This window comes from Dryobates pubescens, chromosome 2, assembly GCF_014839835.1.
Source record: "Dryobates pubescens isolate bDryPub1 chromosome 2, bDryPub1.pri, whole genome shotgun sequence".
Classification (NCBI taxonomy): domain Eukaryota; kingdom Metazoa; phylum Chordata; class Aves; order Piciformes; family Picidae; genus Dryobates; species Dryobates pubescens.
The window spans coordinates 16,328,728-16,342,463 of record NC_071613.1 but is presented as its reverse complement, the minus strand read 5'-3'; positions in this window follow the sequence as shown (position 1 = coordinate 16,342,463).

Genomic DNA, 13,736 nt, shown 5'->3' with positions numbered 1-13,736 from the left:
CTGGGTGGAAACACTGGTGAAGTAGCTCCAAGTAGCTGCAGTTTTCAGCCTGCCTTAGGCAGTAACTGAAAGCTTGTAGCACTCCAGGACCAGCTTTCAGCAGGGTGCTGAGGCTAAGAGATAGCTGAGGTGGGTACCACCCACAGGGTTTTCTTTTTTCCATTTTTTTCTCTCATTTCCCCAAATCTGCTCTATGCAGGTCAGATTCCTGAAGGAAAACACAGGTGTTGGGTTTTTTTTTTTCCACCTTTAAGACAAACTGTCTTGTTTGGGGCGGGGGGAAGTGCATGTGTCCTTTTCATGCAGATGTGTACATGCATACATGGGCCTTGGATGTAGCCAACAGGGAAAGCTGCCATGTGGCCAAACTTGATGATGTCCTGTTGAACAGATAGGAGCTGCATAATTCTGCACCATCTGCCTTTCTGATTCCCCCTTCACCCATTTGGGGTGGGGGTGGAAGGTTCAACTAGTTGATGGGGGTGACAATGTGAATCAGGTGGAGGCTTTAGGTGGCAGACACCTGCTGACAAGGGAATGTCTTACTCCCCCAATCTGAGACAAAATAGAGTAACTTCCTTTTGGATTAGTGAACCCTGAATTGGAGTTTTTGCCCCTTCCCACCCCCAGTGCTGGTTGGTTTTGTCACATGCACTATCCATACCTTTTTGTTTCCCACATCACTGTGTCTTGTGCTGTGTGCCCTATCAGCCTCCTCCCATATCCAGGGCATCCAACTGCCAAGGTAACGCCTCAGCCTTTGGATGTACATTGCAGCTCAGGTGGACCTCTCTCTGTTTTGGGGGAAGTAATTCCTTCACAGTTCATTTTTGCAATAAGAAAAATCTTTCTAGTTGCCAGGCATCCTTCAGCCAAAAATGTTGCAGTGTTTTTAGTGGTATGGTGACCATTTTTCCTCCATCTTCCTGTAGATGATGGCTTCTTTGATTCTCTGTTTCAAAAGGGGGTCAGCAGTTCTGTTGGGGGGTGGGTTTGTCAGGGTGCTGCATGGATGATGATACTTTAAGTATGTTGTAGAGTTTTGTGCAGCTATCAAAAGTCATCTTCCCTGTTGCTGAAGCCTTGTGTGCCATACATGTTTTCACCTAAGGCTGGAAGCCTTTGCTCCCAGCACCTGTTGGGCCAGAGGGTTGAAAATTAGGAGCAAAGCCACCTAGGAAAACAGTGTGTCCACTGTTTGGGTCGTTGAAAAACAGTGCTGGATTCAGCCAAAACTTAACCTATTTTCCCCTCATGGGGTGTTCTGGCTATTTGGAGGCCTTTCTTAGATCAGTATTAGGGTTTTGTTAGGTTGTCATTGTTGTTTTTTTTCCAGTCTTAATGAATACTGCCATAAACTGTCTGCTTTAACTATGAACACAGCCATGCTGCTGAAGGTCTGTTGCTCTGAGGGCCTGTTCCAGTGCCTCTTGAAGACAATGGTGGTGCTCCCACTGCCTCAATGGCTGTTGGATCAGGCCTGAGATATTTGAGGTTCTTTGTGTTTTGGAATTTAAAGCCAAGGTTTTGTTGTTACTTTATTTTTAAAGCACAAACACTAGTGATTGGGGGGGAGGGGGGGAGAAGTGGGCTGGTTTGGTTTCTCCAATTACTTGTTTTAAGAATGATTTTCCTTTCTTGAAAGGGAAGTAAAATACTCTTGCTTTATCTCTGCTTTGTGTGAATGCCTGTTAGCCTACCCCCATAGCAGGGCAGCATGTGTGCAGACATTGTGTCTTCTGGATATCACAAGTGGTGCATTAGCCAATTGGATCTGACATCAGATGTATTCCTGGTGGATAATAAGGGTAAAAGTTGCTTCTTAAAGGACAATTAACCACCAGCACAGTGGTTGCTTAGGATTTTGGGATGTGGAGGTGTGAATGCTTGGGTGGAACTGCTTTGGGTTTTTTTGTTCATGAGTTGCTCTTGTACCTTGATGGAAAACTGCAAAGGGGCAGAGTTTGTATCAGTGTGGAAAGGAGGATTCAGCTACACAGGAAGACTGTGAGCAGTCTGTGATGTTCTTTTTGCTCCGTGCCATGATTTCAATTGCATGTTGTTGAAGAGGGGTGCTGCCTGCCTCCCACTTGAAGGTGGCTGCAGCTTTTCTGTAGCTTCCAGTGAAAGCTGGATCAAGGTCCAGTATTCTGCAGAATGTCAGTCACAGTCAGCTTCATGGTTTGGTTTGGTTTGATTCTGGATTACTTTTTTTTTGCCTCAGAAAAAATTGGAGAGGTTTAATACTTAGTGTAGCTGTGCTGCTGTGGAGCCCTGAAGCTGGTGTGATAATGCCTTCAGCGTTTCTGAAGGGATGGGGTTGGAATGCTAACAATGCATTGAGATACCATATGCAACAAGCAATAAAACCATACTCATCAGAAGTGGAAGCTGCATACATCCTTACAGGTTTTCACCTGGAAGAACTGTGGATGCAGTTGTAGCCTTTCCCTGGGACACAGAATGGCGTGGCAGAGTCGTGCTCTTCCTGCTTTGATGTCATCCCTCTGTCCTTCTGAAGGAGCAGGCAGCTGATCTGTGCCCCTGACCTATCCCACCATGTTTTCCCATGCCTCTGCCTGCATGTTAGGGCAGGCAAAGTCTGCCAGCTCAGGTGGGGAGCACCTCTCTTGGTAGTGGGAGAAGAGCTGCCCTTCCTTTCGCTTACCTACCTAGCGCTGGGTTTGGGTTTGTTTGCCACCTCAGTTAGAGAGCCCTGGTGTACATAGTATAAATGGAGTATAATTAAAAGTTATTTTGATTGTTGGGTTTGGGGCTTTTTTATTTTTTTGTTTGTTTTAGTGACATGTAAAATGTTCATGCCAATGGTCGACTTGTGTGTTCTGGCAGGAAAAGTATTACTGAACCACATTCAATCTTTAACTGCAGTGTATGAGATTCTCCTACAAGGATAAGTCTGATGCGAACACCTTACAAACAACCTGTATTTGGCCTTCAGATTGCAAGACTAAATTCCTGGTTTCTGGGGGGCAAAAGTCACATCAAACCCCTTGAAAAATCCAGCTGTAAAATGGGAAGTTGTGAGTTTGCAGCTGGCAAAAAAGGAAGTGCAGGTTTTGGTTAAAGCAAAGTACTGTGCTCATACACCTGAACAGTGGTGCAGTCAAAACATTGATTGAGGAGGTAGAACATGTGAAACGTTGCACCTGCCATTATCTCCTAAAGCACATCCTTCACACCTAAATGCCAGTGCCATTATCAAGTCTGTTTTATAAATGTACATTTCTTCAAACTAAAAAGAAAAAAAAAACAAGAAAAAAAGGCAAAAAAAAAAGCATAATGGAAGGTATGTTACTGCCATATAGTGCTATAAAACCTTTTATAATTGCCAAGTCATTGTAACTATTATTTATTGAAAAGTGAATTGTAAGAATGCTTTCTGATCAAATGAAACCAGAGTTGGGTTTTCAACTGTTCCCATTAGCTTGTTTCTAATGTAGCATAAGCAATGTCCTTGGGTTTGTTTAGAATGATTTTGCCAGTAGGTGACCAATTCTAACCCTTTCTTCCCCCTCCAGTCTTAGTCCCTTTGACCTGTTTTAAAGACGATTTACAGAAGTTTAGTTTTTTGTATGCTAATCTCTGTTAATTGAAATGTTTATAAAGTTTATTTTTACCAAAGAGATGCAATTCATTATGACAAAAAAAAAAATATTGCAGAATAAACTTTGTTTTATAACATTTGTGACTTTTCTGCCCACGTTTTTCAGTCAGATGATCAAAAGGGGCTTTTCTAAAATAAAGAGCATTGCAAACAGAATGCGCTGTGTTTTCTCTTTATCTACAGGCCCTGGCCTTCTGCTCTCAGTGGTGCTCTTAGGGCCCTCACCTTCCCACTGGAACCTCTTCCAGAACTGGACTAGTGTAAAAAGCCAAATATAGCTCATGGTAGGTTGGTTAAGAGGGTTGCAGGCATGTGGATGTCAGCTGTAAAGCACTCTGTCAGTCCGGAGTGGGATTTGCTTTTGGTCAAGTTCATCCACAGCAGGCCCATCGTGCATCTTATTGAGGCCAAGATTTAATCCTTTAGCCTGGAACTCCAAGGATGTTTTACCATAGAATGGTCCAGCCTGGAAGGGACCTCCAAAGGTCATCCAGTCTGACCCCCCTGCAGTCAGCAGGGACACCCCCAACTAGACCAGGGCCTTGCTGAGCCTTACCTTGAATATCTCCAGGGAAGGGGCCTCAACCACCTCTCTGGGCAACCTGTTCCAGTGTTCCACCACCCTCATAGAAAAGAAGTTGTTCCATCAGGGAGATTGCTGAAATACTGCTGCATACCTTTGTGCCCTCCTGTGTGAAATAGGGGTTTAAACAGAAGGATTAATATATTTGTGACTTACAGAACGTTTGTGCTCTATTAATATCTTTGTTGTAGTGTTCATCTGAATACACTGATAAGAGAACAACTGCTCTAATTAGTTTGGACAAAAATCACAGCTATGTATCACATGTTAATGATATCTTTCTAATTCTTATTCACTATATTCTGCTAAGAGAGCCTGAAGTTTGTTGTTAAATTTCCCAAGAGTGTTTTCCTCTGTTACAACTTTGCTTGGAAATTACCCTCTGTGTGGAGCCTCAGCTCTCCAAATAAAGCATTAAGTGAAGCAATTACCCACTTACACCAGCTGTATTTTAAAGACATTTGTTGAGGAAGTACTTAATAGATTAGATCTTTTAATATTTGGGGGGTGGGGGGGTGTTGGAGAGAAGGCTGTTTCAATTTGACACAATATGGTTCTACTTTCACAGCTTTTCAGCTTCCAGATATCTCTGAGTGTCCTTAGAGTAGTATGAGTAAATACATGTAGCTGTGAACATCTGGTGTAGAGGAAATCACCTCTGCTTATTAGTCCAGCAATGTTATTGTGATAGGAATAGGGGGAATGGAGCAAAACCAGAAGTGGGCAGATTCAGATTGGATGTTAGGAAGAAATTCTTCCCCATGAGGGTGGTGAGAGACTGGCACAGGTTGCCCAGGGAGGTGGTGGAAGCCTCATCCCTGGAAGCTTTTAAGGCCAGGCTGGATGTGGCTGTGAGCAACCTGCTGTAGTGTGAGGTGTCACTGCCCATGGCAGGGGGGTTGGAACTGGATGATCCTTGAGGTCCCTTCCAAGCCTGACAACTCTGTGATTCTATGAAATTTCCCAGCACATTTGCACATAGAAACTCTTTTCCCTGTTTTTACCCATGAGAGTTGGTTTTGCACCTGAGAAGGCCAAGTGCTATCATCTCTGCTTGAATTTTCAGATCAGTTGGGTTTCTTGTCCTCCCTTTTCCTCCAGAAGGCTCTCCTGAAAGCTGTCTGCTCTTTACAGTTGTGAATGACTTACAGCTAATGTAAAAATACTGACTACCCTGTGCCAGTGTTGGTTTAAGCAGCTCTTTGTTAAACATCAGACTGTTTGTTTTCCTGCTGTATCAGTACAAAAGCAATTATTTCTCTCCTTAGGCTCTTGACATATTGAACAAACCCAAGATTATTTGGTTTCCAGTTGGAAACCATTCTTCTGAAACAATTTCCTGTACATCAGTTCCAGTTTAAATGCAGCCTGCTGGCACATGAATGGGAACTACAGACACTCTTCTAGGAGTGCTGGTGCCTGTTGTAAGCTGCCCTTATTATTTCCCCAGCTCTGAAGCACTGCTCTTCCTGGTACATCCTAGGCTTGTCATAGCCTTCCCCCAACTGGAAACCATCAGCTAATCCTGTTATCAACTGATACACCCAGGTCTTTGTTCTCATGGCTGCCAAACACTGAGGCCCTGGTCAGTAGAAGCTGGCAGTTCATGACCTGGAACTTCACTTAATGAGATCTACCCTGATCCTGGCTCTTCAGGAAGATTACCAGAAGAGATCATGCTCACCAGGAACTCCTTTTTGGTGGAGCTGGTCCAAATGAAGGACAAAGGAGCATTTGTCACCTGTGATACATATTTCATATCGTATTATTGCTCATTTTGCAGTTATTTACAGGACTGGGTGTGTGTGTGTGTGTTGGGTTTTGTTGTTGATTTGGTTGGGGATTGGTTTTGGTTTGGTTTGAGGTTGTTTATTTGTTCTTTCAGGGTTGGATTTTTTTTCATTTAAACCAGGGCAGATCAAAGGTGTCTTTGCCTCATATCTTAGCAGGAGATGCTACATTTGCCACTGTCATCATTTGAGTCCCTCAACCAAGTACTTTTCTGTGCTTTTAAAATATTCTCAGAAGGAGATCCAGTTTCTTAAAACTAGCCATGTCCACCTGAGTGCTGGTTTTATCCTGGTTGCCATCATCTCCATTTCCCTAGTAGCTTGACTTCTCAAGCCTTAATGGACAGCAATACTGGACTGGACAGAATACCTCATTTCTGTGTCTGTTCCAAAGATGCCAGGGTGTTCTAGGTTAAGGGACATCAAGAGTTAATTGGTATAACCATAAAGAAAAGTCCTTCAGAGGCTAGAGAGTCCCAGGGGGACAGGCAGGTCCTCCCAGGGTATTGTAATCTGTTACTCTCTTGCATTTTCCTGTATCTCTCTATTTAAGGGAGTATACAGCCAACCTTCTCTCTCTTCTCTCCATCTTGGGACACGTGTGCTGTTACTTTCTGTTGGGGAGAGACTTTCTCCTGGCCTTGTCTGGCAATGAATTTCCAGCTACACCTCTGGGCCTGCTGCAGCCTGCAGGAGGCCTGGATCTAGCGTGGGGCAGCTTGGCTGCTCTTGGCCTGCTGAGGCTGAGTGGGGTGGAGGTCTCTGGAAGGTTTTGGCCTGGCAGGCACAGGTGAAGGACTGAGCCTCATTTGTGAATTATTTCCTTTCACCTGAGTGCCTTTTGTAGATATTTGTAAACAGAATTTCCATTTAAACTTCCAATCCAGGGGGGAGCATTGTTATTTCACTCCTTGGGACTGGGTAAAATATATTTTCTGTCCTTTTGCCCTGGGCAGCTCGTGGCTCAAACCTAGGACATAGGGGCTGTGAAACTCTTGGCTATTTCTGTGCCTAGAAATGCATCTTGGTCTCTATCAGACCAACCTGATGCACCTATGAGCTTTTCACTTGGCAGAAAAAAACCCAGTATCTCTAGCTACCTGTATCAACCTTTACTCAGCATCACTTTGTAGGATAGATTGTGTGCCTCAAAAGCTTATGTATTATTTATTTAAATAACCTGGTATCTTGGTTTCTCACTAAGATCCAGTAGGTTTCCAGTTCTTTTAAGCACTAAAATTAGCTCAGCAAGCTAAATTTTATTCTCTTTCATTAGCTTTGTCTCTGTGCTTTGCAAACTGCTGGTTGGGGTTTCCCCGCACGGAATGCACAGTCAGACCTCCATAAATTACAGGCGTTTCGCTTTGCTTTTGGCTGTGAGTAATCTGAAAAGATTAAAACCCCCACCTGTTGCCATCAGCTCTGGTATGCTGGCTGGAATCACCTGCTGCTTTTCACACAGGCTTTGCAAGCCTTTCCACGGGGCAGGTATAAGGTGAAGGCAGAGCAGAGCCATTTCCAAAGGAAAGAAGTTGCCTTCATTTTCCAGGTGGCTGCACAAATCTGGGTATTAAAACTTAAGTGCCATTGTTTTCTGTGCTGCCTTAAAAAAAAACCTGATGCTACTGTGCAGCATGATGTCACCTTGACCCAATCATAACCCATTTTCTGTGAGTGCAATGTTAACTCCCCAGAGGAGCATCTGCTGAGTGACTGCAGCATCCCATGCAGCCGTTGCTAAGTGACAAGATTCAGCTTTCAGCAGGATCTAATTTTAAAGTATTTAACCCTAGATCTGTCAAGGTTCATTATTTCCAACGGGATGATTAAGCTCTGGTTGTTGGTATCCCAACTTTTCATAAATACTCTGGTCCTAGTAGTGCTGCTAATTGATTTCCACCAACTACAGTGGCTTACAAGGAGGAGAAGCTAAGTACCTGGGGTAGATCATAGAACCATAGAATTGTCAGGGTTGGAAGGGACCTCAAGGAGCATCCAGTTCCAACCCCCCTGCTGTGGGCAGGGACACCTCACACTAGATCAGGTTGCTCAGAGCCTCATCAAGCCTGGCCTTAAAAACATCCAGGGATGAGGCTCCTATCACCTCCCTGGGCAACCTGTGCCAGTGTCTCACCACCCTCACAGGGAAGAATTTCTTCCTAACATCCAATCTGAATCTTTCCACTCCTAGTTTTGCTCCATTCCCCCTAGTCCTATCCCTCCCTGACACCCTAAAAAGTCCCTCCCCAGCTTTCCTGTAGGCCCCCTTCAGATACTGGAAGACCACCCTAAGGTCACAATAAGGTAAAAGTACACATGTCCCAAGACAGAGAGAAGAGAGTGAGCTTTGGCTGCATACTTCCTTAATTAAGAGAGATGCAGGAAAAGGGAATAGAATAACAGATTACAATATCCTGTAGACGACCTGCCTCTCCCCCCGGGACTCTCTAGCCTCTGGGGGACTTTCCTTTACAGTCGTACCAAGTAACTTGATTTCCCTTAACCTACCACAAGGATCTATAGATCTTCAACAAAAGATGGCATGAGTAGGGAAGCAATTTAATTTTCCTGGAAGAGGGGGAATCCTGCATTCAAAAACCAAGCAAGCAATAAAAGAAAACCCACTTTAACTTTTTCAGCTGTTACTAAGTTCTGCTGCTTTATCAGCGAGGATTTGCTGTGAAGATAGAGAAGTTGCTGCTGTTGCACCAAGGGCTGCTATGTGTTGCAGCCAAGAGGGATGTGAACTGCAAAGTCAACTCTGGATTATCACAGGCAGCTCAGTTTTTCCATCTCCTCCTCCTCAGCAATTTCTTTTCACACAGAGGCACCACTCCCCTGGCCATGCACACACCCTATAGATGACTCAAGCTATTTATCCTATGGGCTGGGAAGGAATGTGAGAGACAGAAACTTGTTCTCAGTTCCCTTTTTAAATGCTACAGCCACACTGAAGTCATGATAATGAAGACTACAAATAATTATGATAATGAAGCCCACAAATCATTAAAATAAACTATTTTTTTTTTTTAACAACTGCTTAGCTTTTTTTCAATCAAAACACTCAGATTTTGGAAAGGGAGTGAAGGTTCTGTGCACCAGTTTGGTGCAGAGTCACCATGAGAAATAATGAGCATCCATCATTAGGACATATCCTGCTGTTCACACTTGCTGTTGCTAAGATCACAGAAACAAAACACCAGCTTAGGGTGCTTGCATCTTTCCAGGATGTGGCTTGTGCAGTGCCTGTGATGACTGAAGATGGAGCCTGACTGACTGAAGATGGCTCCCTTCCAACCATTTGTGATTATTTTTCCCCCCCCCTGGATTTAAAAAACCCTTTTGTTGTGAATACTTCTAAGTGATGACAATTAAGTTTGTTTTCCCAAAGCACAGAAAACATCCAGGATAATTCAAAATACAATCTTTGGGGTTGTTTTTTTTCCCTCTACCTGCAGCTATTCACAGGGTATTTGAGTGCAGGTTCTGTCTAATCAGACAGAAGGGCACTCTTTGAGCAGGGAAGGGAGGATAGAGGAGCTTGAAAATAGAATCACCAAACCACATAATCATTTTGCTTGGGAAGGACCTTTAAGATTATTGAGTCCAACCATCAAAACCTATTGAACCATCACCCCAGTTCTTAACCAATTTGTCTTGAGACAGCCTCTAAAACTCAACACCCATTTCCCTGGGAGGGTGAGGGAACACTGGAACAGGCTGCCCAGGGGGGTTGTGGAGTTTCTCTCTAGAGATACTCAAAACCTGCCTGGATGCATTCCTGTGTGACCTGCCCTAGGTGATCCTGCTCTAGCAGGGGAGTTGGACTGGGTGATCTTTTGAGGTCCTTTCCAGCCCCTAACATTCTGTGATTCTGTGATTTTACTGGCTGATGACCACAGACATAACACAAAGGCAGCTTCTAGCTTCTGTTCCACTGCGAAATCTTTCTTCTCCATCCTCCCTCATGAAAAGCAACAATGCTGTGACCCTTGTAAGGGATTTCTTTCCATAGCAGGGCATGTTTTAGTTCATCAAGCTCTGCTGCTGTAAGATGTATTTATATTCCTATCAGTAGATTACTGTGTCCAGCTCTTGGGCCTTCAACACACAAAGGACATGGACCTGGTGGGGCAGGTCCAGAGGAGGGCCACGGAAATGATCAGGGGATTGGAACATCTCTGTTATGAGGACAGGCTGAGGAAGCTGGGCTTGTTTTCTTCCCAGAGCCTGGAGAACAGAAGGCTCCAGGAAGACCTAATAAGACCTTTTAGCACTTCAATGGGGCCTAGAAGAAGGCTGGAGAGAGACTGTTTACAAAGGGCTGCAGTGATCCGACAAGGTTTGAAACTAAGAAGAGTAGATTTAGCTTGGACGTCAGGAACAAGTATTTTAAAATGAGGGTGGTTGAGCACTGGAACAGATTGCCCAGGGAGGTGGTTGGGACCCCATGTTCAAGGTGAGGCTCAACAGGGCTCTGGGCAACCTGCTCTAGTTGAGGATGCCCCTGCTGGCTGCAGTGGGGGTTGGACTGGGTGACCTTTAGAGGTCACTTCCAACCTGGTGATTCATGATTCTATGATTTGCAGAAGGTATTATTTTGAGGGATCCTGTGGCAACTACCCCACACTGTTTGGGATTCCACTCATTTGACCTCTCTTGCTCTGAACTCCTGATGACAGGATTGGTCCTTTGCAATTATGTACTGAGTCACTGACAAGGAAGCTGCAGCAACACGCACTGTGCGCCTCTCTGCTGCAGAGGTTCCACAACCCTGCTCTCTAGGGAGAGGTGAGTATTAAGAAAGGGCTTGTGAGGAAGTAGTACAATAAAGACTTTTTTTTCCCACAGCTGAGAGGAAGTAGAGCTGCAGCTGCAATGGCATCTGAAAATTTCCTAGAAGCTAAAAAAACCCCCACCAACAAAACCCCAAACCAACCCACAATTTTTGTTGCCTGCATGTTTGGGAAACTTTCATATCATATGGTATGACTCATATCAAGTTAGGGGTTGGAAGGGACCTCTAGAAATCATCTAGTCCAGCCCCCCTGCCAAAGTAGGATCACCTAGGGCAGGCCACTGTGGTGGGGTGAAGAAACTACCACAGCCATACAGGATCATAGAATGGTCTGGGTTGGAAGAGACCTCCAAAGGTCATCTAGACCAACCCTCTGCAGTCAGCAGGGACATCCTCAACTAGATCAGGCTGCTCAGAGCCCTGTCGAGCCTCACTGGGAATATATCCAGGGAAGGGGCCTCAACCACCTCCCTGTTCCAGTGTTCCACTACCCTCATGGTAAAGGACTTATTCCTTACCCTCATGGTAAAGGACTTATTCCTAACATCCAATCTAATCTGCCCTTCTCTAGTTTGAAGCCTTTGCCCCACATCCTATCACTGCAGGCCTTTGCAAACAACCCCTCTCCAGCCTTCTTGCAGGCCCCCTTCAGGTACTGGAAGGCTGCTATTAGGTCTCCCCAGAGCCTTCTCTTCTCCAGGCTGAACAGCCCCAGCTCCCTCAGCCTGTTTTTGTAGCAGTGGTGTTCCAACCCCCTGATCATTTTCATGGCCCTCCTCTGGACCTCCTCCATGAGGTCCATCGGGTCATTTGACTCAAGCTGTTCCCCAAGTGCCATCATGGCACAGTGACAGGTTACAACACTGTCAGTTCCAAACATTGCAGGTACCCCAGTACCTGGGAGAAACTGGGTAAGAGACAAGAGCACTTTAAAATACAAGAGGCTGGCCTGAGGCTTAAAATATACTGAAGAAGAGCTGTTCTGATGAGCCTAAAAATGCTGCAGCTAGCGATCAGCCTTACAGCCTTTAAGCCCCTCCATCAGCTTGTGTTTTGAGAAGCTGGCTTTACCTCCTCTGTGAAGTGCCCTAGATATGTACATTTGGATCTTGCCATTCTGAATGGATGCAGGCAAATACATTCTGCATTCCTCCACCCTGAACACAAGCTGCCCAGTCAGACACACCGCTGCTGTCAGTGGGAAAGCAATTCATTCTGCTAAAACCAGGCACTTTAATTCCCTCAGTCCCCCTTCCCAGCTTTTTCAGCTGTGGAGCCTCTCTGCCAGCATTCCCTGCACCAGATACAAGGAGGAAATTTCATCACAAAAGCATCTTTGAACAGGGCACAAACTGGGAGTACTGTGTTTTGCAAAGTAGAATCATAGAATGGTTTGCATTGGAAGGGAGCTCAAGGATCATTTAGTGCCAACCCCCCTGCCATGGGCAGGGACACCTCATACTACAGCAGGTTGCTCACAGCCACCTCCAGCCTGGCTGCAAACACCTCCAGTGATGAGGCTTCCACCACCTCCCTGGGCAACCTGTGCCACTCTCTCACCACCCTCATGGGGAAGAAATTCTTCCTAACATTCAACCTGAATCTACCCACTTCTAGTTTTGCTCCATTCCTAGTCCTATCACCTTGTACTTCAAAGTATTCCATGAAAGACACATCCTAGAACCTGCAATCCTAAAAACACAAGCTTAGAACCCATTGCAAAGGTTAACAGTTTTCCAGCATAAAATGTATTGCACTGACTTGTCAGGCCATACCATACCAGATGTGCTGCTGTTAGCTCTGGTGTGCTGAACAGCAATTGCAAACTCCATTTATTTTGTCAAAAACTTCTCTAAATTCCTTGCAGAACACAGTGGAAGAAGCAGTCTGTCTCGGCTTTAATGTTAAAAACTAAAAGCTTCCCTATTTCTTATCCCAGTGTTGCTATTTCAGCTCTTCTGGTCATGCAGAACAGCATGAAGATCACTTGGATGAATAGTGACAGGATGTGTTTTCCTTCCCTCCCCTCCACCCTTTTAGACCTCCTAAAATGATCTTTGAGGTCTCTTCCAACCTTAGTGATACTGAATACTGAAAAATGTGCATCTCTGTTCTTGGCAACATACATCAGCAACATGTCCTGCAACATTAGACTTTCTATGGAGGTACAAACATATTTACTCATCTGGCCAGTGTATCATATTTAGTGTTTACCAACTCCACTACTGTGATAAGCAAAAGAATAGCACACACCATCAAAGCCTCAAGACCAAGGAAGAGGATTATCTGCTCCTACTTAAGGGAAACAAAGAGGAAGGGAGGTAAGAAAATGACTTAGCCTCTCTAGCACTACCCACTCTCAGTAGGTTATGAAGACACTATGCTGCAATCAAGTGGGGGAAAAAAACTATACCATGGCAACCAAAAAAAACCCAAACCCAATAATATTTTGCTGTTACATCTTTATCCTAGACTAGTAAGCCCTTAAAGTCATCAGATGCTCAGCATATATACTGAAATATCTTCATGTTTGCCTTTTTATTTCCTTTTTTTAACCTTTCCTCCCTTTCCTCCCCTTCTATCCCACCCTTTCCCCCCCTTCTATCCCACCCTTTCCCCCCTTTTTCCTTTCTTTTCTGTCCCCCCCCACCTTTCCCCCTTTTTTCCTTTTCCTTACACATCTGTTTCCAGTCATTTTCAGAAACAAAATGCTGCAATGGCTATCTAGGGGGACACTTAAGGCATCTTCAGTGGCCTAATGACTGATGATGGTACATGCTTATTTAAACGTTTGGCAAATCTGAGGCTAAAGAAGAAGAAAACAGATGATAATTAGCCGAGCCTAAGCAATCTTTTAAAGAAAGATGGCTGAATGATGGAGCAGCTGAAAGCAAGCTCTGAGACAAAAGGACCTACAGGCCGGAGGCAGCAGTGAAGCTG